The sequence below is a fragment of the Talpa europaea genome (assembly GCF_964194135.1).
Source record: "Talpa europaea genome assembly, chromosome: 6".
Taxonomy (NCBI): Eukaryota; Metazoa; Chordata; class Mammalia; order Eulipotyphla; family Talpidae; genus Talpa; species Talpa europaea.
In genome coordinates this window covers 133,687,103-133,713,782 of record NC_140072.1, presented here as the reverse complement: position 1 = coordinate 133,713,782, position 26,680 = coordinate 133,687,103, and positions in this window count along the sequence as shown.

Sequence of the window (26,680 nt, the reverse complement as noted above, 5' to 3'; positions counted from 1 at the left end):
CAAACAGGACAACGAGCGCCATGAGAGAGACAAATACTTTAAATAACATGGACGGTCCCGCCCTGATGGAAAACACTATGGCCCTTTTTTTTTTCCATGTGTCTGTTACCCAGACACACACCGATGGGCACTACAGCTCTTTTTGCAGCAATCTGTCTGATGCTTGCTTCATTACTTGCCAGCCTCAAAGAACCCAGAGGGAAAGGGATGATTTGCTTTACACCCTGACACATAATAAGGTCAGATAATGACAGAGGCATTGAGGGGGAGGGAGGGGCAGAGCTGGTGGGACAGCATGAATGAAGGGGAAGGAGCTGAAAATGGAGAGGATGATTGAGATCCAAGAATAACTCAAACTAGCAAAATGAATATCAAGGGTTAAGACAGACCCTGTATAAAAAGGGAGGATCCCATGTACCCTATTATATTTGGGGACATCTGATTGAGAAAGAAAATGGATGTTCTTTCTGTGTGCGTGTGAGCGTGTGACTGTACCTATGGTTTTATTGAAAATGTGCAAATTACTATTAGTTCATTTGCAAAATGCAGGGATTGGGTAATCTGCATTTATTTACAGCAATAGCTGCTTTTGCTCAGAGAACATCAGCCAGGAGCTCCAGAGAGACTGACCCCATGAAAGATCTGAAGTGGACGGTGAGAACCAGGAACTGGCATCGCCCCAGACCCAGGCTGCCTCAGCATTTCAGGCTCACCAAGGCAGCTCCAATGTAGGCCCCCACTCCCTGCTCATTCCTTTGCAGATCAAGTGCTGGAGGGGAGGGAGAGGCAATGACTACTCTGAATTCAACACCCCTTAGTGTCTTCTAGACGTGGTGACAGTCCACTTCTCCCTCAGTTTGGTTGACACACAGATCTGTTCCTCTCGCTCCTCCACCCAGAGGGTAAGAAGCGGGGATACAGCACCACCCTGGAGAGCAATGAGTGGTTTTACACACATCATATGAATTTTCAGTGATGGCCAAAGAAGAAAAAGAACAAGAATTCTAAGTAGCAGAGAAAGGTTCAAGGTTAATTTGATTGGCGGTGTGTGAAATGCCACTTACCTCAGGCCATTTCAAATTGGCCCTCATGCTCTCCACAGTGAATGAAATGATTCTTTGCAAAGACAGGGCAGCAACGGATAATGGCCGCTACTGCATATTCATCCCCCACTTTACCTTCAGCCGCTTTCCTGGCAGCAGTTCTTACAAGTCTGTCTTCACAGATGCTGTGTCAGAGGGGGAGGCTGGGACTGAGTGAGGTTTCCGTGGACAGGGGAGCAGAGAAAGACAGGATATGCTGAAGCAAACCCTGCCTGTGAGGTCCAGGTGGCTTTATCCCGTCTGCCTGCACCCCCCGCCCCAACCCACATGCACACCAAGCAAGCAGATGTGCCTTCCAGAGGCCTGGCACTTTCTATGTTATCAAAGGTCCAGTCACACAATGGTTTGGACAAGAGGAGAACTTCTCAGGATGGGGAGGGAATGAAGCAAAATCATTTATGCCTTTAAAAAAAAGAATGTGGGGCAATCCTCTGTGTACATTAAGAATGAGTGCTCATCCTGGAGAACCTAAGAAAGACAATTTTTGTTGTTTAAGAATTAAAAAAAAATGGGGGGGCCTCCATGGCGGCACAAGGGGTTGTGTCAGCGCTATGGAGCTATCCGAGAAGCTATCCACAGCCGCTGCAGCACAAGCTTGATCCCCAGCCAGGGAGCTGAACCACAGGGTGCAGCAGGCCTCTCCTATCTCCCTGCTGCTCCCCTCAGCAGTGCATTTCAGTAGATCTGCCTGTTCTGCTCCCCACTCTGCCTCTGGTGAATCCTCTCACCCCTGCACCTCTGGTCTGCACCCCAGCTCTTGCATGCATAAATAAATAAATCTTAAAAAAAAAAGGGAAGTTCTATGAGAAGTTTTCTTGTGTGGTTGAGTTTCCAAGTTGTGATAAGCAGCACACTTCTCTGGAGATGATGATCCACAAGGAAAGTAGGGTGAAATCAATTCAGACTCATTTGCTGTTCAGCATGCAGGCGGCACAGCGCTGGCAAGATCCATGCCCCACAAACCAGTTCACTCCACACAAGGAAGACGGTGCCATAGTCATAGTTTCTGAGTACAGTGCAAGGGAAGCCGGGAAAAAGATGGCTCTGCATTCCTGTTCATTCTCGTCCTCTCTCTCTCTCTCTCTCTGTCTCTTCTCAGTTATTTAGTGACATGGCCAATTACTGAATTGCTTTTCATGATTAACTCTCTCTTCCATTTCAAGGTGAATTACTGTCCTTAGCGTGAGGACAGAGCTCAAGGTAAGGCAGATGAACCTTGAAATGTTGACCTCTCCTAAGTTCAGTGTGATTAAAAGGTGTGCCCAGGACTGGCCCAACTGTTTGAAGGACTAAAAATCTGCATGAATTAATGACAGCAAGTAAGCTGGAGCAGATTGTTTGAATTAACTTTAAGCAACAATTTCTGGTTTAGTATTGGGAGGAGAAGGACTTTCAATGTCTAGGCTGCCAAAGGATTGAAGGTGGACACAGATCCTTGAGAGGTGTCTGCCCCACCATGGAGGCATTTCCCCAGAGGCATTTCCAGAAGAATTGTTCCTGAGACTTATTCTGATCACAACTGTTTTCAGTGCAATTGATTTTTTATTGCTATTGGGATTGGGGCTCTCAGATATATAATGGAGAGAGAAAAAAATAAGAGAGAAAGAAAGTTTCATTCCCAGTGAAACTCTTCTAGAGTATTCTTGCCTCCTGCCCTCTAAACATCCTTCTGGGAAGCCAGGAAGCATTGGGTCTATTTATGCCTCACAGGACACTCATGGGCAATGCTTAAAGAACAAGAGACAAAATGCTTACTCCCAGGAACCAGATGATTATCCAAGCTCAACAGTAAACCAGTTGCACTTGAACAGGGAAACATGCTAAGAACCAAGAATATGTTGTGGTAAGCCAAATTCACTTTGATAAAACACCTACCCAGGAATCTGCAATGTAAAATACAGTTAATCATTAAAATAACCATGTCACCCAAAGTGATTAGTTCAAAAACTAGTGACCAAACAGAACTATGTTCTGAAAGAAAATCCCATCCAGTTGGTGACGTGGTAACCTGTTCCAACACCCACCAAGAGGGGCAAAAGGAGGTGGAGAAGTCAAGACTTCCCCCCAAACATATACTTAATGGAATTACCACCCCCAGACTGCAACACTTCTACCCCTGCAAGAAGTGTTCAAAGGAATTCTTCTAAATGCAGAGTAAAACAAAAGTACAGGACACATTGACCAACATGACTAATGGCACCACAGGTTCAAAAAGTATAAACAAGAGGGGCCTCCCTGGTGGCCTGGGGATTAAGCCTCAGCGCTATCACTGCTGCGGCCTGAGTTGGGTCCCCAGCCAGGGAGCTACCCACATGGGGCAGCAGACCTCTCCTGTCTCCCCGCTGCTCCCCTCAGCAGAGGATTTCAGCCCATCTGCCTGTTCTGCTCCCCACTCTGTCTCTGGTGAATCCTCTCACCCCCTGCACCTCTGGCCTACACACCAGTTCTTATATGCAAAAACAAATTTTAAAAATGTTTTAAAAGCTAAAAAACAAAAGGATAAACAAGAATAATAAGAGGCAACAACAAAATACTAGAGGGGGCAGAAAAGGGCAAACAAACTGCATAAAGGACAAGGATGAGTCAACAGCAACACGGAAAGGAAGCAGAGTTAGTTACTTCTGTGCTCTCGGCTGCACGTGTGACACTATCTTTCTGGCTATCCTCCAAATAGCTCAGTCCTGTTACTGGCCCATAAAGTGAAGCTCTTAATAATACCTACCTGCTAGGGTATAAAAGAACATAAAGCTTAGAACCATGCCTGGCAGGCACAAGTGACTGCTCTTGTAATTACTGTCACACACGGCATTTTTCACTCTTTAGTATTTAGCCATGAATTGGTTTCATGGGGGAAAAAAAATCTGTATTTGACCATATTCTTTATTCCCATTTACCTATATAGTGCTTGTTGAGTTCTTTGTACATTGTAGACATGAACAAGGCAAGGGTGGAAATCCAGGTGCGCCGCCAGACAGGCGCAAGTTTGAGGGGGATCCAAGATGAGGACAGGCCTAGCCCGTGTCAACTTGTGACTTGGGAGGAGCTGCTGGCCCAACTTCCAGACCACAATGGGCTCTTTTGCCAACAGGTACATCAACAGACTTTCCTGTAGCAACCACAGGCAGCTCGCTCTCAAAAGGATCCCGGTGTACTCCAAGTAAGCATGAGTAGACCAGGAAGACGAGCAGTCAATCGGAAAGAACTTAAGCATCTGAACATCAGAAAAATAAAAATATAAACTCACAGAGCGGAAAAGGAGCCTTGGGAGCCACTGAGCCAGCAGTTTAACGGTTGTTCTCTTAGCAAACATTACCCAAGATGCGAGCCCCGTCCCCAGCCCTGTCCTGGGGTAAACCAGGTCGATGCACCCCCAGCCCCATCCACACTGGGTCCATGCACGGCTGTCAGTGCACACACGCATGCTGCCCGCAAGGGCCCTCAAGTCCACCCTTGCGGGTGTCCTGAATCACCCCCCACCCTCCGCTGCTTAGGCGGCTCTCTACCACACTCAGCTCTGAGGAGACAAAAATGCCGGGCTGACTTTGTGGCCTTCAAAATGACAATGTTTTTCCTTTCAGCCCCTAGAACAGCCTCTTACCCACACTAACAATTTGCCATGACAACACCGTCTTCTCATAATTATTCACGACATTGTAGGTTCACAACATTTTTTGCTGCCTTTATAAGCACCTGAGTCTTGCCAACCTCTCAGTTTCACATTTTGAGTATCGGTACGAACTTTAAATCTACTGACCCACCATGACCAGCCAGAGCATTGCATTAAAGATCACGATCTTGCACTTTCCCTTTAAATCAATTTATACAATAATTCTTGTCTGAATTATCATGTGACGGCATCCCACACGCTTTAAAATTTCGTGCTCCTTCTGCATTATTGCTAATTTTTCCATTTAAATCTTGGCTTTTGTAATTATTAAAAAAAAAAAAACCAGAGTGAGATAAAGCCTGGAGTTATTTGTAAATAAACACCACCCACAATGAGGTTTTATTGGGAACCAGAGGACTTTGCAAGTCCAGAGTAGCAGCCAGCAGCCTCACCCAGGCGATGCCATTTCATCTGCAGCACAGTCCCAGGCAGTGCTGGTGTCCTTGCCTGTTTTACTGATGAGAAACTGAGGCAGAGAGAGACATGAAGTCATTTGACAAAGCTCACACGTGGCTAAGACACAATTCAGAAGGCCACCTGTTGAGCTCCAGCATCTAACTCTTAAGCACTTTACCATGCACAGAACATCTGATGTACTTCTTATGTGTGTGCTTTTGTGTAAAATACTTTTCAGTGTGGGGGTTGCCAAAGAAAATCGACACACAATGGCACAAAGGTTTGGTCCTTTTAAGTCTCTCTAAACTTTCCTTTTTCCTTCTAATGTACCCCCTTGCTTGGTTTTCATCCAATTATGGCTAGAATGGCCTGAGAGAGGTAATAACATAAACAAGACTGAAATAACACATGTAGTCATAGCAAAGAAAATCCATGAGGAAAACAGAACAACATGAAAGCAAAGTCTAAAGGCCCTCGCCGGGGTGGCCACTGCCTGCCCAGCAGCCTGGCGGCCCGACAATCAGCCACACAGCGGAGCCATCATTTCCAGCTCTGTTATGGGGCTCCTGGAACAATCTGCATAAGGTCATATTTGCATAAGTCAAGTGTCCCACAGTCTGTACAGCGTCTTTACCTAATCGCTGGTGTGGACAGTAATCACCCCTCCAGATTGCACTAAATGCCAGCCAGCGCTCACTGAGTGGCTGGAATATGGAAGGAGTGAACAGCCAGCCTGCCCAGCACTGGAACACACCAGAACTCAGAAGCCCCCAAGAAAGGAAAACTCTGCTACACACCCACGTGTCAATATATTGAATGTGTCAGTATAAGCAAAAGAAAAGTTAGGGAGCTTTTGTTGATGGCTAAGACCTCCAAGCCACATCTGGTATTGCCAGATTATCCGTTAGTCCCGTGGCCTCCACGCTGACTTTCCAGAAACTCTGGCTTCCTACATCAGAGTTGCTTCAGGAATGAGAAAGAAGTTTCCACAAACATATGATGCATGATTTGATTGGAGGGTACCTGATGCTAAACCTGAAGTTGACGTGCCTCTAAACCAAGATCACTTCATCCTTTTACTCACCTGTGATGGGACAGGCAGAGGATTCCATATTTTGACCGAGTCAACAATGGAAAGTGACCAAATATTCAAAGCCCTGTTCTATGTTCAACTCATCACCTCTTAGACCTTCATCCACTACTTCTACTCCTTTCTGTTCCCTCCCTAAGATGTCCATTGTCTTTCCAGCTTTGTAGATGTGTAAGTGGTGATTAAAAGGCAGGCAGACCAAGGCGCAGGTAAGGCACATGGTCTTTGGAGCAGGGGTGCACTTGGCAAGGACTTGCTTCTAAATCTGAACACAGGGGGTCTGAACACGTACGTATTCACATGCAACCTCATCCTTCAGTACCTGGGTTGTGTGGGACTCAAGCTTTGCCCAACACATGGGCCCATTTTGTCTCCATGTGGACACGGGCCCCTCTGCAGAGTGGTGGGAACATATATATTTGGCCATAATCCTTTCTTTCCCTTCATCTAAAGAGTGTGAGTGGGTCCCTTCTACATTCTAGGCTATGTTCTATTTATCCCACTGGGATGTTGAGTTTTATGGTGAGATGACCCACTCTCCAAGTGTGTCCATAAATAAGAAACTCAGTCCCAGAAATGGTAAATGATGTCACGAGGGTATTCGAACCTAAGTGAAAACTAATATCCTTCTACTACATACCCAGTGGCATGCAGTTAAAACTAAAGCCTTCAGTGGCCTTAATGTTCTCGCAAGTTCTCTCTCACAGCCAAACAGGTTGTCTGCTACATGGATACTTGGCAGCTCCAAGCAAAGCTATTTGCTTCGCTGTATGAGTGCCTCCAGGAATCTAGAAGGATTGTGATACATTTTCATAAATCCTCCTTTTTCCCCTTATAGTACCTATCAGAATTGTGTGATAGTTATTTTTATTTATTGAGGAGCATTTATTTAATATGTCTGTTTGTTGAAAGCCTTTCTTCCCGTGAAAATTAAGTTCCATAAGGGCAGTTACTCATCCTGTCTTATTTAAATTGTTATTTCCAAACCCTACTTCAATGGCTGAAATATCACAAAAGTTGAACGACAGAGCAAACAAGTAAATGAATGAATTTCATGATACCATGAAAGTATTTCTATTGCTACCTTTATAATAGAGGGCTTAACCCATGCAATCCTGGCTTAACAAAGCAAGAGCTTCTTGAGGGGAGTGTCTGTGACTTGCTTAGTTGATAACACTAAGTTGGTTCATTGTTATTAATACAAAGTGGCAGTCAACAAACATTTGTCCAATAAATAAGTTTAACCATTCATTAGTTAAATCTAACCAATGGTGCTCAAATGTGCTGATTGTTTAGCTGAGTGTCTGACAGAATGGTTGGTAGTTGGTTGATTGAGCAAATGACGGACTAAAACAGCTCTATAAAAATCAGCTTTTTCCAAGGTGACATTTTTTAGGGAATCAGCTCATCATCACCAAACCCAGTGTTTTTGCAAGAACTCAAAGATGTTTACTGGAAATAGGGTGCCTCTGAATTTTCTTCTACTACCCACCCCTTTCATCTCCATGAGTTCCATCAGAAACATGTCAAGCTTATGAAATAAGCTTTTATTTCTGCTCAGAACATTGCAGAAAGATGAACCTCTTGGGAGCAGCTCAAGGACGTCTTCCTCTACGTCACTTCAAGTCCATTGATTCATCACTTTGAAAACCAAAAAGGGGCCAAAGTTCAAGGTAACCACTTACGACTGAGAGCATCACAGCATGTAATAAAATAGCAATAGAGCTACTGTTTATTGGATTTGAGACGGTCGTTCTGAGTAAGGCTCAAGGTTAACTGCCTACGTATATCATAGGGAAGGTCCTGGATGGTCTGTACCTTCTAAGAACATCTTTGCAAAGCAGATGACAGCTGCAGAAAGCAGAACACACACACACACACACACACAGATTTTCCACTAACATTTCAACCTTTGAAATGTTACAAGTTCTACTCTACAAAATGGAAACCTAACAGTGACTGTTGAGGAATGAAAAAGCAGAGTTAGTTTTGGATCCTTCGACCACATTCCATGTGGAATGCATAGAATGTGTTTATTCTAGCAACTGGTGTGTATGTGGACATATAAGCACATACATATTCCACCTGCCATTAGCCTGGGCCAAGAGAGAAACAAGGAGTAATGATGAGTTGCCACTGATTTCAAGTTTTACTCCCAGGATTCATTTTACCCTCTTTCTGCACCAAACACCTTGCCAACATAATATTTAAGCTCTTTCTCCCCCTCTTACTGCCCATCTCTTGGCAAAGAGTTTGAAAAGCATGAACTCACCGTGAGGCCGGCACACGACATGCTACAGCAAAGATAAAGGCCTGAGTCTGGCTGGATGTTCCGACCCTCCTGGATGGCTTCTCCATCAATGCACAATATCCAGCCTGCGGAGGCGACAGGTCTTTGGGGCCCCAGCAGGAGCTAAGCTGACAGTCATCTGAGCACCTCCAGTGAGTTGGGCAGCAGCTGATGAGGCCGGGAAGAGCTGCTAAGGAAATTGCCATTAGAGACCTCGCGAGAGGAGAGACAGGCGGGCTGAGCAAGGGAAGCCGCCACATTCAGCTTAATCAGCTGCACCTGCTCGGGTCAGGCTCTGACAGCTCACCCTGGGCCCATGTGGAGGCTTAGAAGAGTATCATCAGGGGAGGGGAGGGGGTGTAAAAGGCGCTTCACTGGAGCCACCATGCTTAGGAAAACACCCCTCTTGCTCCTACCAAAGATGATGATGATAGACAGGCTACTGATTTTTGTGTGTTGATTTTGTATCCTGCTGCTGTACTAAACTGATCAGTTTAATTAGTTTTTCTGTGGCATTTTTGGGGTTCTCTCTGTATATTATCATATCATCTGTGAATAGTGATAGTTTGACTTCTTCCTTCCCTATTTGGATTCCTTGTATGTCTTTCTCTTGTCTTATTGCTCTGGCTAGGACTTCCAGTATTATGTTGAAAAGCAGTGGTGAGAGTGGACATCCTTGTCTTGTTCCAGATCTTAATGGAATTGCTTTCAGCTTTTCACCATTGGCTATGGGCTTGTCATATATGGCCTTTATGATATAGAGGTATGTTTCCAGCACTATTTACAATAGCTAAGCTTTGGAAACAACCCAAATGCCCAAAAATAGATGACTGGATCTAGAAGATGTGGTACATATACACCATGGAATATTACTCAGCATTCAAAAAAGTTAAACTCATGCAATTGCAGCAACATGGATAGCGCTGGAAGGGATCATGCTCAGAGAAATAAGCCAGAAAGAAAAAAAAAAAAAAAAAAACCAGATGGTCTCACTCATAGCAGGAATTTAGAAAACTTAAATAAGGGACCAGGAAAAATACTAATTATAATAAAGTAAAAAATCAAAATCAACAAACAACTTTAAACCAGAGACACTCTGTGGGGGGTGGGTGGAAAGGGAGGAGGGATTATGGTCAAAATAAGGGGGCGGTGGGAATTGCATGGGGAATATAACCAAGATGAAAATGCATACATTGTGCAAAAGTGAAAAATGATGTAAAAAATATATAAAATAAAATAAATTTTAAAAAATGATGATGATGAGTGAAAGAAAAGTAGGTGAGAGAGAAGTAGGTGAGAGGATAAACAATTAAAAGAGGAGGGAGAGAAGGGAGAGCAAGGAGAGAAGAGGGAAGCTGGGAGGAAGTGGACGTAGGGGAGGAAGTGGAGAGGAAGCGGAAGTGGAGGAAGAGGAAATGGAGAAAGAAGGGGGAAGAGGTGGGACCGGGAGCCTGAGCCAAAAGAACGGCCATCTCTGCTTCACAATAAAAAGTAATTACAGCTTCTGTCACCCCAGGCCCCCGATCTGCAAACAGAGCAAAACCCAGAGCCGGCCTCGTTAAACTCAAGAGGTCGTGTTAGCGTCTGGCAGTCATAGGCGCGCTCCTAAGCACACCTGGGGAGTTCCTGAAGGATCCAGGTCCTGCCTGCACACCTTGGGACAAGTGACATGTGTGTCCTGTTAACTTGCTCCCGTTTGTACCATGAGGCAGGGAGGCTGGAGCCACCTCAGGAGCTACATGTCCTTCATAATGCGTTTTAAAATTAAATGGTCACCAGATAGAAGGGAGTTGGGTCTATCATCCCACCATCACATCTAGATTGCAGCTTCACGAACTCCATTGCATAACATGCATAACATTGCATAACACCATCTAAGCACTGGGAGGGACTGAAAAGATTTTTAAGATAAGACTCTTTCTATCGACCAGGGGCTCGCTCTAGTACAGATCTGCAGACTCCCGTGCAGAGACCCTCCCCAACTTCTACATAGATTTCTGGCAACTCTAGACATTCAAATCACCATCACCCACCACAGAAGTCCATTTGCCAAGCTCACAGGCTGTAAAGGAAGTTGTCAATAGGGCATGCACTTTGCTCTTGAGAACAAAGACAAGGTGCCACCCTCGAGCGGCAGCCTTGGCTTGGTGTGATGTGGAAATTTAAGGTCACAGATTGGAAGTGCAGATACCTCCTTCCCCTGGTAGCTGCCGATGTGAGGAGTGACAGCTGACAGCAAAGTGGCAAGACCAGAAACGAAACAGAGAGACAACCTGGCGTCCTCCATTGAGGGGAAGAGCTGAGGCGTCCCCAGCACCCCAAGGACACACCTTGTCAGAGCAAGTCAGCACAACGGCCACATCCTGGTCGTCACAAGGACGCAAGCTGCATTGTCTCTCTGGGTAGATCGGGCAATGGTGACTACCCCGCTTTTAGGGACCCCATCATTCCTTTTAAAAATGTGCTCAATTAACCCCTGAAAAGTGCAGACCCAGGATGTCCCTCACAAAGCTAGAGTGTCGTGTGGAAATGCAGATGGGGGGGGGCCGGCTCGGGTTAGGCAGTGTTGGTCATGAGAAGCCACCTGCCTGGGAGGTGACCAGGAAGACAGGGCCAGAGCTCCCCAGAGCCTGCGCTCACGTCCATCTCCAGCCTCAGACTTTGCGGTGAATAATTCTGATCGAGAGAGATAAGTGACTTGCTCAAGGTCACCGGAGATACAGAGGAGAACTGGTGAGGAATGCTGGCCTCATGCGTCCTCGCCTTACGTTCTCTCCATCAAACCTGCTCTCCGTTTCTATGACGGTTTACTAGAACTCGCATCCCAGAGGCTGCAAACTGTCATTCACGCTATTTCACAATAGGTTCAGGTCTGCCTTCCTCTCAGCAGAGTAAGCCGACCGGACAGGTTACCTCTCTCCGACAGAGGCACAGCCTTTCTTGTCTGAGGCACCGCGGCCCTGTTCCAATTGGAGAGACGAAATGAGAGGAAAGGATGTTCTAGCCCCACCTGCGGGAACAGGACCATGGAAGGAAACAAGAAGCTTAATGCATCCACCCTTTCAAGTCTTCCAACATTTAAGGACCTACTATGCGTGACAACTCCGCCTGCACGTAAGGTCTGCTAAGTTCTTAAATGTAAGTGGCTCAGAGTCCCTGGAGGGTGATCTTAAGTTTCTCACAGAGCCTGTGAAATTTAATAATTGGGAGGCTAATACCAAATCTCATTTATTGCTGCTTTAAATGGAATAGATCACAGTTAATAAAGAGCCTGCAAATTAAAGTAACCCAGCATTCTTAACTAGCAATTAAAGTGACTTTTCTTTATGCTATCAAAGGTGAAACCATATGCCGGAGCAGATTTTTGTCACGTACAAGATAAATGAGCAGGTTGGCTCAGCGGGGAATAATTCCAGCTTCTAGAAGGATCGGTCTCAGCATCAAACTCTCAGTCTCCAAATGCAGGGGCTGGATGCGGATCACCTGGAGACAGCTGCTCTGCAGAGCCTTCCCGTGACCAGCAGCGCCAGGCTTGCCCCCACAGCCCTCCCCAGGCCCTCGGGGTACAAAGGGGACATGAGGAGACTTATCTTCCAGGTGGTGTTGAGAACCTACATGCCAACAAAAGCCTAAACCGAGCCTCCCCCACCTCACGGGTCTTTATGGGAGCCCCCAACACAATAACGAGAATAAGGGGGAAGGGGAGCAGGCCGGGGGCACAATGTACAGGCAGCATCTCACCTGCTCGACGCCCATCCCGCTCAGCGAGAGACCCCCTGAGAACATGGGGAAGGGTCATGTGGCTTTGGGAATCATCTCGGAGGGAAGAAAGTCGTGGCCCAAGAAATTGGACATTCACATTCATGGTGCTAATGTCATTCAACACCTGGCAAGCTCAGCTTTTTGAAACACTTTTCAAGTACCTGATGCCTCCGTGTCTTCATTTGCCTAGATGGGAAAGGGAGGTGGGAGCGGGTGCTGTGCCCGATGGAAAGGTGGAAGGTGATCGCTGATCTCAGAAGACAAAAGGAAAAGATTGGTAGAAAAAAAATAGATGGTACTGTTGGGTCAGGAGCACACCAACCCACCTGGGGACATGCTGAGGGACGAATTGTGGAGCAGGTTTGCAAGGCAAGACTCTGCGAGCAGCCCTCTTGCTATTTATTAGCATAACAACCAAGCATGATTGATTATGTGACAATGGCAAGAGGAGCAGGGTCCAGGGGAGACTAAGGGTAACCAACTGTAGGGTAAGGAAAAATGTCGGGCTTTTCTGCCCTCCCGCCATCAGGAGAGATGATGGATCCTTGCGGTCCTGAATGCATGCCTGATGGCGGCACCTGGAGTGGGGTGTGGGCCTAGGTAGATGGGATTCACCTGGGCTGAGACTGGGCTTTTAAGGGCGGCGTCACGGGGACGCCAGCAGAAGCCAAGAAGCCAAGAGAGAAACAAGAGAAGCAGAAGCAGAGAACACCGGGGAGCCCAGAAAGAGTAAAGACTTGCTGGGGGCTGGGAGGCCTGCCAGCCTCCCGGCCCCCCAGTGCTCCTGCCTGCCGTGTACCTGGTAATCCCAATAAAAACCTGCAAAGCCACTAAGGACTCTGACTCCTCCTTTACCCGGTCTGCTGGATATTAGAAAACCTGCCCTGTGTCAATTCCTGCCCCTACACCAAGTTTATGAGGAATGGAGGGGACATGTCGGCCACATATACAGGGAGGACTTCCTGTGCAGGTACTTGATGTAATTTCCGAGCTACTTCCAGACCACCTCAAACTGGGGCCTCACAATCAGTCAACGGCTACCTAGGCATCCCTGCTGCCTCAGGATGTGGGCTATTGTCTTAAGGCAATCATGAAGGAGTACCTTATCCAAACCCTTCACACACACACACACACACACACACACACACACACACACACACACACGTGCATAGAGAGACCATGCAAACACAGGTGCAGAGGCCCCAACCGGCAGAAAGGTCACATGGTAGGTGGAAGATGGTTTCATGAGTGGATGGATAGTAGATAGATGGAGAGATATATAGATGGAAGGATAGCAGGTGGTGGGTGGGTGGATGGATGGACAGATGACAGATGTATGCACCTATATTTATGTCTATATGAAAACAGAGATGGGATGACCCAGTGAATGGTCAGTCAGAAAGCAGGAAAGATACATTTGTTAGAGTCCTGCCTGGTTCTGTTGGCTGAACTTCAGGCTTCCTCGGCTCATTGCCCATGATCCATCCGTGATCACGCTGCCACGTTGCCTGTGTCACGCATAAACTACTGACATGATTAATAACACTATCACAATTAGAACTAAAAAAAAGCCTCATTTGGGGTAGGACAAAACCCTTAGGTCTTCCACTTACTCTGCTTCTGATTCAAAATCAGGCTAAAATCCAGAAGACATTAAGGTAGCGGCGGCAAGGCCAGCCATACTAACCTGTGAGTGCACTGTTACAAGCCACACCCTCTGATCCCCTCAGCCCTGGAGCTCAGGCATCCTTCTCAGCACCAGCACCAAAAGATGACCCTCCACACCTTCCCCACTAGGTGGTTGGGGAGGGAAGTGCTCCTCTGTTCAGGATTGTTTGAGCACCTCTGCCTTTGGAGCTCATGCAGCCCCTCCCCGCCCCCCACCCCGTCCTGGCTAGCCCAGCTCCAGCCGCTTTCCCCCTTGGACATGTATACGAATCTCCCAGGGTTTGGTTAAAAGGCGGATTCTGGTTGAGAAGAATTGGACTCTGAGATTCTAGCGTGTTCCCACGTAACATCAGTTTTCTAGTCTGAAACCCACACTTTATCATTTATTTTTAAGTGAAATGACAACACATCTTTATTCCAATATCCACAGATCATAAGTGCTCAGAACGCACTGTGAGCCCCAGAAATAAGAGAACAGGTGTTGACAAGCACAGCCCGCACTGCTTTCTGTCAGGTAAAATCCCATCCAGGACCACAGCTGCTTGTTGGGCATTTGCTGTGAGCCAAGGACTTTGCTGGAAAACATGCATATGTCACTTGACCCTAAGACAACATTCAGGGCAGGTATCACTATCACCATTTTACATTTAACATCCAAACACGTAAGGAATTTCCCTAGCTAATACCATTAGCATTAGAGGCAAAGCTGCAATTCACAACCAAGGTGAGGTGAAGGTCAACTGTAGGTCACTGACCTCCACTCCACGCCCCATTGTTGGAGGAAATCAAACCTGTTATATGTAAAAGGGTATTTACATCATTCTCTGAGTGCTAAAAACATTTAATACGCACAATAATAAGAAATGTGACCTACTGAGAGACTTGGGATATATATGTGTGTGATCGGGGAGATATATATATTTAAAGGAAGAGCTTCTGTAAGTCATGGACCCCCCAAAACTCTGCCACAAATTGTCTAGATGTACTTTTGTTATAGTAAAACCAAGCCTTGTGCAGTTTAGAATAGATGCCATCTTCATGCTATTTAAATATATATTTACTTCTTATTCATGATCTTTCACCCATTTAATTTTCTCTGAGAGATTATTCAGGTCACTTTTTAAATGGGTTCCAATGTTTCCAAGGCTGCAGCTCATTATAAAAATGTTCACAGCAGATAGAATCTTGCTTCAGCACTATTTTCAAGCTGGCAGACATAGAAATCGGTATGCGGATATTGTACCATAAACATTAATTTAGTATTATGTGGAAGGTTGATTGATTAATAAATACATAAGCCAGGAAGCCTAATTTAACTCTTAATTCACTTTTTTTTCATTTCACAGAGAGGGAAAAATTAATCTCGAAGTGTTGATTGATGGAGACTTTTAGTCTCGTCTAGACAGCAATGGAAAATGACTATGAACCTGGGACTTTGCAAACTGCATCATTTGCAAAATAAACCTGATCAACAAATTTCATCACAGTGATTGATGTGTCAGGAAGGAAAGGCTGGAGTGAGCATGGAGGAGAGGAATGTGTAATCATCTGAGGAAGCAGCTCGCCGTGCAGACTGCCTAAAGGAAAAGGAATGAGCAAATAATTTCAACTCGGAGGTGGACACAAATAAAAGAAATACACCTGAAATTCCTTAAATTAATGAGTGCTGGAGCCCTCCAGCAGACTAGCAGGTTAGAATTAGCACATTGCATTGTGGAGGATGGACAGACTATAAACATATTTTAGCCCCCGTGGTCCCACCGCCGAGACTGTGTGATGCAGGAACCCAAGTACACTCTTACGATGATGAAAAGGTCACATTTAGAATCAAATGTTCTACATCCAAATTTGAATGGTGCTGGAATTTTTCTAAAAACAAGGGAAGCATACTCATTGTTCTCTTTTTGAAGAGTAGCAATTAAGTTGAGCGGGGCAATTGCTTATAAATTATACCTGCATCTCCTTCCTGTGATGCTGCTTTTTCCTTCCCAGCTCATGTGTACACAATGACAGTCAAGGTCAAGCCCCAAGTCTCAGAAAGCTGGTGTCAGAACTTTCAGTGCTGTGTCCACGGAAGGACATGGGAGAGAGGAAAGCAGGTCGGGGCTGTTGTAACTGGAGCGACTACATCTTCCACCAGCTTCTGCTCACCATTTTTTATTAACCCCATTTTCAAATGAAAAAACTAAAGACTGGGGACATTAAGAAGGCCAGGGAGTGTTATAGATGCTATTAAGAGGGAGGACTCCATTGATGCTGGGTTTGGATCTTTCTAGAATTTTCGTCAGAGAGACCTGTGTGGAATTGGGTTGCTGGGCCCAACAGTTGATTTCTCATTTTCCCGTTGCTGCTGTCACAACCAGCCACAAACGTGGAAGCTTCCAAACATTATTTGTCGCCCCATGCTCTGGGTACCGGGATCTGGTCCTGTGCAGTTCAAGGGGCCCTTTGCTTGGTGCCATGGGACTGAACGTTGGTGCTGGTGGGGCTGTCTGTCCCCGAACTCTGGGGAAGGAGCGGCTTCTGGCTCACCCAGGCTGTCCCACAAATTTAGTTCCTTGTGGTTGTAGGACCGAGGCCCCAGTCCTGCCTGTCAGTCTAGGGACAGCTGTGTCCCTCCCATGCTATCTAGACTCCCTCCCAGGAGACAGGTACCGCTCACATTTTCACTCTAACTTCCCTTCTGCTGTATCTCTGACTCCAGTTGAGAAAGTTCTCGTCTTTAAAGACTCCCTTGTGAATAGATTAGACCCACTGGATAATCTGGAACATTCCCCCTGTCTTAAACGCACATAAACCTCCATTACAGACTCAAAATTGCTTTTGTATGTAACATCGTCACAAGACCCAGAAATTAGGAGGTGGATCTTTTGGGGGGAACCATTCTACCTACCATATTCAGTTTGGGCTGGGACCCTAGAATTTCCATATCTAATACATTTCTAAGGGAGGCTGATGCTGCTGCCCAGAGACCCACTCAGGACTCTTGCTCTATCTAGGTCCTTCCCCAAGTGTGGTCCGCACCACCAGCATCCCCAGGAAAGTGGTTAGAAATGCAGCATCTCAGGCCTCATCCCTGCCTTGATGCAAAAGAAACTGCAATTTAACAAGAGCCCCTGGCACCTGTGTACATGTGAGAAGCCCTGCTGGGGGCAGTGGAAGCAGGGACAGGACGAGTCCAGCACAGGCTTCGCTTATCCTTAAAACCTTCGAGAAAAGACAACTCTGTCATCCAGCGGATGGCGTTTTCCCTTTTTGACAAGAATGGAGAGAGGGATCTCAGCCCCTACAAAGCTGTAAAGAATTTCTGCAATTCCTTGCGCTATTCATTTGCCCACACTTCTCCTAACTTTAATTCAAAAGGGGAAAACATCCCATGAACTCAGCCTGGAAAATTTTGGCGACTAGAACAGCTGCAGGTTGGACTCAGTGTTGGCAGGACCTCCCCTTTGGCCACATTCGGGGTTTGCTGGGCACAGGTTCAAGCGGCACCAACACCACCAGGCCGGAGGCCAGGGGGCGCCCAGTGGGCCAGTGCGCTACCTTCACGGGGCCATTACTAGGATTCCTCCCTCTGGGAAAGAGAGTCAGCAAGATCCAAGGTTGGAAGACAAGGAAAGAGCATGAGCCCTTCGATTGAGAGAGGGATTGGTTTTGTGAGTTGCCATTAGAGGAAAGCGACAGCAGTTGGAATATACTGAAGAAGATTCTGGAATGATGTGAATAACCCTCCACTGGACACACAGCGAACTTGTCTCTCTGGCTCAAAAATCCCTAAATGTAATTACTGAAACCTTAAAAATTAATTATCTCAAACACTCTGGCTTCTTAACTTACAGTGAGATCAAGAAAACAAAAGTGGAAGGATATTTGGGAGAGATGATAAAAACAGAAGTGCCATGAAGGGCTGCTGAGTAGACGCCACTGGGAAAGACAAGCTCCTTCTCTCAACCGCTCGCTCACCTCCCCCATCCCTCCATCCCTCCATCCTCACCCCTTCCCTCTTCTCTTTCTCTCCCTCTCTGTCTCTCCCTCTTCCCTCCACCCCTCCTCACCCCCTCCTGTTTCTCTTTCAGTGCACTGAACCTCAGGTAATAAAAACTCCTATTGTCAGCTTAACTCAGTTGATTCCAGAACAAGCAGGCAGAATCACAACCCAAACAATCTCGGCCCCCAGCTCACTCCCCCACCCCTGCTCTCATTCTCCTTTCATGGAATAAAGGACTTTGGGATAATTTCCAGCACTAGCCCCAACCCTCTAACATCACTAAATTCTCTGTGGGTACTCAATAATAAAAGTGTTGTCAGCAGCCCAGAAATGCTTAATGAGGCACCTGAAAACGCATGTGGATGATGCCAGCAAAGAGTCCATAAGGCAGCAGTCGCTCAGGCGAGATAGGAGACCAAAGTCAAAGAGATGATAATCACCCCAGAAACTTTGAAGGGAAAAACAATTCCCATCTCCCTAGATCTGTGTCTCTCCCCTACCTCTATTTCTGGAGACTATTTATCTCGAGTAGCATTTACAAAAGAAAAAAACCAGTTTCCTGACAGCTGAAGTCTACTTTGAAAAGCTTAGCTATTTTGGTAAAATAGCTTAGATTTGTACACTCACTGGTGTCCCAATATTCTTTTGTGATCTGTGTTTACTGAGGACTAGTGGGAGAGTTGAGAGCAAAGGTGGGGTTTCTCTGGGATCCGTGGTCACACGAGAGAAGTTTCACTGGATCCTCAACCTAATGGGCAACAATCAGGGGTTGGCATGAAGCCCAACATTCAGCTAATTTTCACCCTGTATTTGAGCTCTGGACATCTCAGTTCCTTGGAGTGAAGGTTAGTCTATGGGGTGTCTCTTCTCCAGACCTAGCACATGACACTTGTCTTCATTTGGGACATTGCTACTCAGAATGCTGCTGTGATGGCGAAGCTTTTCTGGAGCCTCACGTGTGGGTTCTCTGCAGTGAGGTCAGCAGTATTCCCCACCTCAGCACCCTCAAGAAAAGGGGTTGCTCATTCCTGTCATGGATAGTCTTCCATTCTTTTCCATCCAATTGTGCTTCTTGCTCACCAACCCCTTCCCGTCAATTCAGTCTTGAAGTGACTCAGTGGCACAGAGCAAAGTGAGAATCTGCAAAGATAATGAATGGAAAAAAAAAAAAAAAGATGAAATCCTGCCATTTGCAACAAGATGGTGGGCCTCCAGGGAAGTAGGTTTGTTGAGGTAAGGCAGACAGAGAAAGACAAACACCATCTAATTTCATGCCTATGTGGTATATGGAGAAAACAAACAGATGATCTACACTGAACAAAAATCAACTTTTGGACTGTCAGCTCAATTTGTGGTTACCAGAAGGGTGGGGTGGTGGATGTAGTGGGGTTAGGGGACAATGGAGGAGGAAAAAGGTAGAGCTGGACTTTAAGCAGTGAACTTCATGCTGTAGATATACACATTAAATCTCAACAATGCACACCTGAAACATAAGGTTCTAATGCAACTTTAGTTCAATAAAAAATAATAGGGCTCCACTCCAGAAGACCGTGTGGAGGCAGGTGCTGGGGTGGAAGCCACCGCACAGCACAGAAGGAAAGTCCAGGCGGAGGAGGGTGGCCAGATCATCACGTGGGCTCTGCAGATAGCCATGAACCTTAGTCAATGTGTTCCATTTACACTGAGGGGCCATTCTGAGTTCAAATTTTTTGATAATATTAACCACAGTCTTTGAATTCACTAAATTCAGTGCTTGCCAATGTGATGGTAAAGAAAAACTGCTCTGTGTGGTGTGAATTGTTAAGAAAAACAGACTTCCCTTGCACAACTAAGTTAACGGAAAGCAAATTTCAATAGGTATATTTTTGTTGTTTTTTTGTATTTTTGTTTTTTTCTTTTTTTTTTTTACTGAAGTCCCTCTCAATACATTGATATGTCGATAAATATTTTGAGTCACCAAAGTGAAAACTTAATATAGAGTCTAACCCAGTGAATCTAATCAGATATCCTTTGTTTGGGGAACCCTGATTAATATTTCCCAGAATGATTACTCTGCTCCTCCTGATGAGTAATGTTTGTCTAATCCATTTAAAACTCACGATGGCATTATAAGCAAACAAATGAAATTATAATCGAATAAAAGTAATCATTGGCTGGATTTGCTTTTAAAATGTTTCTGTGGAGTTTGGATTCCATGCACCTAAAAAAATGTTCAATTCCATAAAGAAATTCATCTGTTCTCTATTTCTAAGACCTACAATCAATAAATCATTCTATTAACTATATGGGAACATTTTACATCTCTGTAATCCAGCCTCAGCTCTGGTTGAATGAATTGTTCCAGTATCAATTTATATAATACTGAATATATATTTATAGAGAGAGACTATATACAAATAAATGTGTATGTGTGCTCATGTGTGACACTGCAAGCTTGAGATCTACCACGTACAATTCAGACATGATTTACTTTTCCAAAGAACACACTTAGAGTTTTATTACTCTCTAGGTCATTGAAAATAAATCACAGCATACTTACGTTATTTTAATATGGAAAGAGAAATAAAGTGCATATAGTATTATGTGTACCATATGTGTGTCCATACATATCACATGTGTACATTTTGGGAACACCTAAGCAATTTCTTTCAACTCAAAAACTAAGAGGAGTAGGAAACCAAATCTGACAAAGATGGCAGTCTTTGATTGGTGGGTAATTTGGGTAACTTATAGCTGACACAATAATCATTGTCACAAGCACACGCAATAATGTAAGTGTAAATGTGATGTCCTTAAAATTGTAGGGGAAATCTATTGGCCAAAAATATTTGGAAGAGGGCCTCCCTGGTGGCACAGCGGCTGAGTGCTGGGTTGCGAAGCTGCCTGCAGCCTTTACAGCGCCGGTTCGATCCCCGTCTGCTCCCCGACCACCAGAGGAGGGTCCCGCATGGCGCGCAGACCTCTCCTGCCGCCCGCTGCTCCCCTCAGCAGTGTCCTTCGGTCCTTCTGCCTGCTCTGCTCCCCGCTCTGGCTCTGGTGAATTCTCTCACCCTCTCGCACTTCTGATTGTACCCAGTGCTTGTATGTATGTATAAATAAATAAATAAATAAATAAATAAATAAATAAATAAAAATATTTGGAAGATTTTGTTATCCTCTGCTTTAATCTATTCAAAGATAAAAATACAATATTTCCTAGTTCTCAATTGTCTGTAAATTCACCATTGAATCCCACACCAGCATGGAAGTTATCATAAAGAAGACATTCAATCAATATTTATTGAAACAATAAATGAAGTATGTACCTTGTAATTGATAAAATCATATTATGCAATTTTAAGTACATTTGTTGGCTTCTCTGAAATTCTCTACCATCATTCCACCTAACTCTAATGGATTTTTTAAAGTTCTTTAGGGAAACACAAATGCAAGAGAAATTTTTAAATGGCTCATCAAAGGCAATAACTAAATTACTAAAATCTTGAAGACATATTAAAAGCTGACATCAAAACAATATAGCAAATATAGACAATATTCTGTTTATATAGATTTTAGAAGCAAAATAAAAACAAATTGAAAGCAAACACATTTGTCATTATAGTTCCTCTTTAATAATATCATTGATAGAGTTTTACAATATTCATTTCTTTTGTTTCTTTGAGCTTCTTATAGCAAGCAGTATTTATTTCCTACAATCCTCAGGATTTTAACAATGTGATATTTTGTTGTTTAAAATGTCACATTGAGGAGTTAGAAATTTGTGCTGAAATCTATAAAAGATTTTAAACCACATGGGCAACTTTTCAGTCCTTATCTCAGCGTGACATCCACGTCTCCCGGTTTCTGGATGTTGTTCTTCCTTTGTCTGTCTTGGCGGAGCCAGAATGAGCCTCATCCGTGAAGTCCTTGCACCGGTTTGCTTGTGAAAGGATTCTTTGTCACATATGTGGAATAGTTCAAATATTTAAATATCCCAAGACACAATGGACAGAATATCATGATCCCTTTTTGAAAGTGCTACCTTAGTAGTGACGTTTTAAAAACAAAATAATTGAAAAAAATAGTGTCTGACGTCTTCACTTCACACTGCCTTGTCCATAAGTCACCCAGCCATCATGTTGAGTAAGTAAAGGCAGTGGTTGAACTGTTGAATCTATCATGACTATGTACATGCACTTAGAATTAATGTCAACGGAAGTCAGGTGTGATAATAACACAGAAGAGATAATATATGCCAGGACTCTTCTGGACATGGGGTCCACTTTGAGCTCCTTTTTAAACATAGGACTTTAGTTCTTATTTCAAAGTGTGCTTTGAAATCCTCTGATCTTCTCTAATGAACCACTTGATTACATCAGCTCTGTCTTGTGTTTTAGAAATGAATTGTCAGAATGTCTGTTAGCCAGGGCCGGACTTGGGGAATTTGAATAGGGGAGCAGACTATTAACAAGCACTTATTCCTGTTTTACTTTCGTTATCACAAACTAATTTACTTTGTCAATTTTTACCTACTCAAAAGAAGTCACACAAATTAAGGCATGTTTTTTTAAATGAATTGCTTCTAAATAAACTTTAGATGCAATTACAATTATGATACTTATTATGAAGTGCTGTGTCGCCTTCCATTTGGCACTAGTGACAAAGGTTAAAAATGTCCTCCTATAAAATACCGCATAATTAAACAAAGCAATTTTGCAATTACCCACTACACAACTGGATAAATTCCAAGTTTCATAATTGTTTTAACTATAGATGATCTACTTGTGAAAAAAATAAGTCCAAAGGATAAAAGAATCTCTCCTCAGCATAATTTAGTTGCATTCCAACTGCTTTCAATTTGTTCAGTTCATTTTATAAAAAAAATAAAGATAACAAACAACAAATAGTGTTCTGGTTCTTGGATGTCAACCTCAAGTTTCTGCACAGATAAAGGCATGGAATGGCAGGCTTTCTAGTTGAGAATAGCTAAAATCCAGCACCGGAAATGAAATATAAAGGGGTGCCTGGCCTCTTGAAAAGTCAACTCCCACCCTCAACAGGTGCAAGAAGAATGCCTAAGGAGACATTGAAGGAACTCATTATAATAATCTGATAGAGACTCTGAAAAGGCAAATCCTTGCTTCCCAATAGGATCAAATTACACCACCATGTAAGCAAATTTCCTCCAGGCCTGCTTCCTGCGTTGAGCTTCGAAAAGTTTCATCTGAACTTCACCCCATCTCCTCATCTTTCTGAAGTGCCAAGGGCACAGGTTCTCTTACCAAGCTCCTGACAAATGTCCAGCTACCTCGGGTCGACCCTACTTTCCCTGTTGTTCTGCAATGAAGGACATTGCTTGTGGGTAACTCTATAGAAGAAATCCATTCTATACAATCCAACACACTCTGAGATGACAAACGTGGGGAAAACCCCTTTTTTAAAAACCATCCTTCAGGGACCTCCCTGGCGGTGCATCGGTTTGAGTGCCACGCTGTGAAGCTGTCTGCAGCCTCTGCAGCGCAGATTCCATTCCAGCCATCCAGGGAGATAACCACATGGTGCGGCAGACCTCTCCTGACTCGCCCGCTGCTCTCCTCAACAGTGTATTTCAGTGAGTCTGCCTGTTCTGTTCCCCACTCTGTCTCTGGGGAATCCTCTTACCCCCCACATCTGGCCTATAACCCAGTTCTTGTGTGCATAAATAAATAAATCTTAAAAAAAAAAAAAAACCATCCTTCAGAATTTCCAGATCACTGAATGAATTTTGAAACCACAGGGGTGACCAAATATCCAGGATACACATTAGGCCCTCTGCTGAGTACTAATATTAATACCGTCACCAAATTTCTCCTTTGAATAGGTGCCCTTGTTAATTATTCAGTCATTTCACTGTGAAAGTAGTTTTTTTTGTTTTAGACTCAGACCAATTTCTGAACAAATGTCCCCAGTTTTGGGGAGTTTGGGCGGTGTTTCTGTAAATGAAAAAATCTGAAAAATGATGACATTGAATCTGCATTGAGGTCTCACCACTAGAACTTGGTAATAACTTTACCAGAAGGTCACATTTACCTTTTGGAGAAAAAGCAAAACAGAACCTGGTAACCAGTGAGTCACAGGGCCCAGGTTCAATGTCCTTTGGGGACTCACCTCCCACTCTGAGTGTTCACAAAGGACAAGGGTCATTGCATGAACACAGTGGTCCAGACAGGCAGGGCCCTTCCTACTGAGTTTGGTATAAAAATATAAGGCCGAATTCTCTGATCTCTACACTTAGGAACACCCAGGATAGGCTTCACCTAGGAAGCAACTTGGAATAATACAAAGAGAACATACATGTCCTCACTACTCATGATGCCAACACCTTCTAGAAGTTTCATAAATCTTTCTTTTTAATCCCTATAACAAGTCTTCTCATTTTATTTTACATGCAAAGCATGAGGTTCTAAGTTTTTAAGTGACTTTGTCAAGGTCACCCAATAAGGAAGTGATATAACTGAGCATCTGGCTCCAGAGTCTATAGTCTTTTCTGCCCTGGTGTGTGACCTCCACGGATTGTTTGAAATTCTGAGCTTCTATTTCTTAGCCTCTAAACCTTATTTTCTTTGTCCGTAAAACTAACATTTTCAAGGTCACACAGCTAATAACTGGCAAGGATGGCGTGTGAACGCTGGTTTATGTCTCCTTCCGGTATCCCACACTCAAAAGAAAGCACACCTTTGGTCTTCCTCGGCCAGATCGCTGCTTCCTCAGTCTCCAGTGCTAGTTGCCACATCTCCAAAGGAGACTATGCCATCTCCCTCAGCCAGCCAGTCCTTCCAATGGGGTCAGAGGGATCTCTGGGTAATACAACTCACGCCATGTCGCTGCAGGACTTAAAACTTCCCTAGGACCTATTTCACTTGGGTTGAACCCTGAGGACTTTCTCCCACACCCCTTACCCATTCTTTCAAATGCACCAAGTCTTCTCCACCTTAGGGTCTTCATCCAGGCTGGTCCTTCCTCCTGGAGTGCCCTTCCCCTTTCTTCACTCCACTGTGTGGCTGCTGACTCCCGGGAGGGTTCCTTCTCTCTCCTCCCCCCATTTACACTGGGTTGCCCTTTCACCCTCAATAGCTTCTTGTGTTAGTGCACAAGCTTACCTGTAATAAAAAAGACATGCAAATGAATGACTTCTCCATCACATAATTATTTGAATTATTGGGATCTCTATTCTGTTTACTATGCTGGTTACCAAGAATATAAAAAATATATCATCTAACCTCATTTTTCTGTGGAAGCTCAAAGTCTCTTTGGGAGACAGAGATTCCACCATCGCCACTTTGGGATGCAAGTCTGCCATGGATACACAGTAATCTTCCCAGGACAGATCTCGGAGGTGGTAAACATGAGTTCCATCCATCTCTTTGACCAGAACTTAGTCACTGTGTGAGTTACAAGAGGTTGGTGGCGATCAGTGGTGCTCCCAGCCAAAACACAGTCATTCTATTACTTAAAATGAATAGAATGAGGGCCTCCCTGGTGGTACAAGGGGTTAAGCACCACACTATGAAGCAATCCACAGCCTCTGCAACACGAGTTTGATCCCCGGACGGCCAGGGAGCAACCCACATGGCGCGGCAGACCTCTCCTGTCTCCTCGCTGCTCCCCTCAGCAGTGCATTTCAGTAGATCTGCCTGTTCTGCTCCCCACTCTGTCTCTGGTGAATCCTCTCACCCTCCACATCTCTGAACACTGGTTAAAAATAAGCAGCCTCTATGCTTTCTTTTCACAGGGCTTGTTTCAATTAACAATTACTTATTAATTTGGTTTGTGATTACATATTTATTCATGTCTGTCTTCCTTTTCAACTATAAGCTTGATGAGGGGGAAATATTTTTCTGTATTTAAGTCACTACTGTCCTTTGTGCCTAACGCAGTTTCTGGAATACACCAGTGAGTCATTCGTAGGTGATAACTAACTGCATAGACAAGTAAATTCTTTAAGAATTATACAGTCTAATACATCTTACCTTCCTCTACCTACACTCCCCAGAGGATGAAAATATATACTTTTTATATAGGGCTGTGTGTATCGCCATTTAACCCTGGCAAGTCCAATGCTATAAATATTCTATAGCACCCATTTCTGGAACTTACTAAATTCCAGGGAAACTTTGTTCTTGATCTGGTATTGCCTCTGTCCTATTAGTTTGCATTGGTCTTCCTCATTAACCAATCTTCTGACCTCCTAGCCGAATAAGGAAGTTATCTTTCAGTTATATTTTATCTTTCATTCTTCCTCTACAATGAAGATTTATTACTATCATTTCTTTCTTTCTTTCAGCAATTATTTGAATCTTTGCTGATTACCAAGAATACAAAAAAAAATATATATATATATATCATATAACCTCATTTTTCTATGGAAGTTCAAGGTCTAGTTGGGAGACAGACAGAAGTTCAAAGTCTATTTGGGAGACTCTTTGGGAGACGCCTGGGAGCCAGATTTCCTCCTACTGCTGGACCTAGGGGAGGAGCCAGGCCCTTCCTCGTAGGGGTGCAGTGGAGCTGATTGGGGGTGTCAGCAGTGAGGCTCTCAGGTGGTTCCTATTTCCTGCAAGTCCCTAAAAGCAGCAGCTCAGGCCTGCCTCTTCTCCTTGACCATCAACACCCAACCCCATGCAGTAATGGAATGGCCTGCCATGTTCTCTACCTCATCAAGGCACCTTTTCAGACAGGTGGCACTACCAGAAGTAAG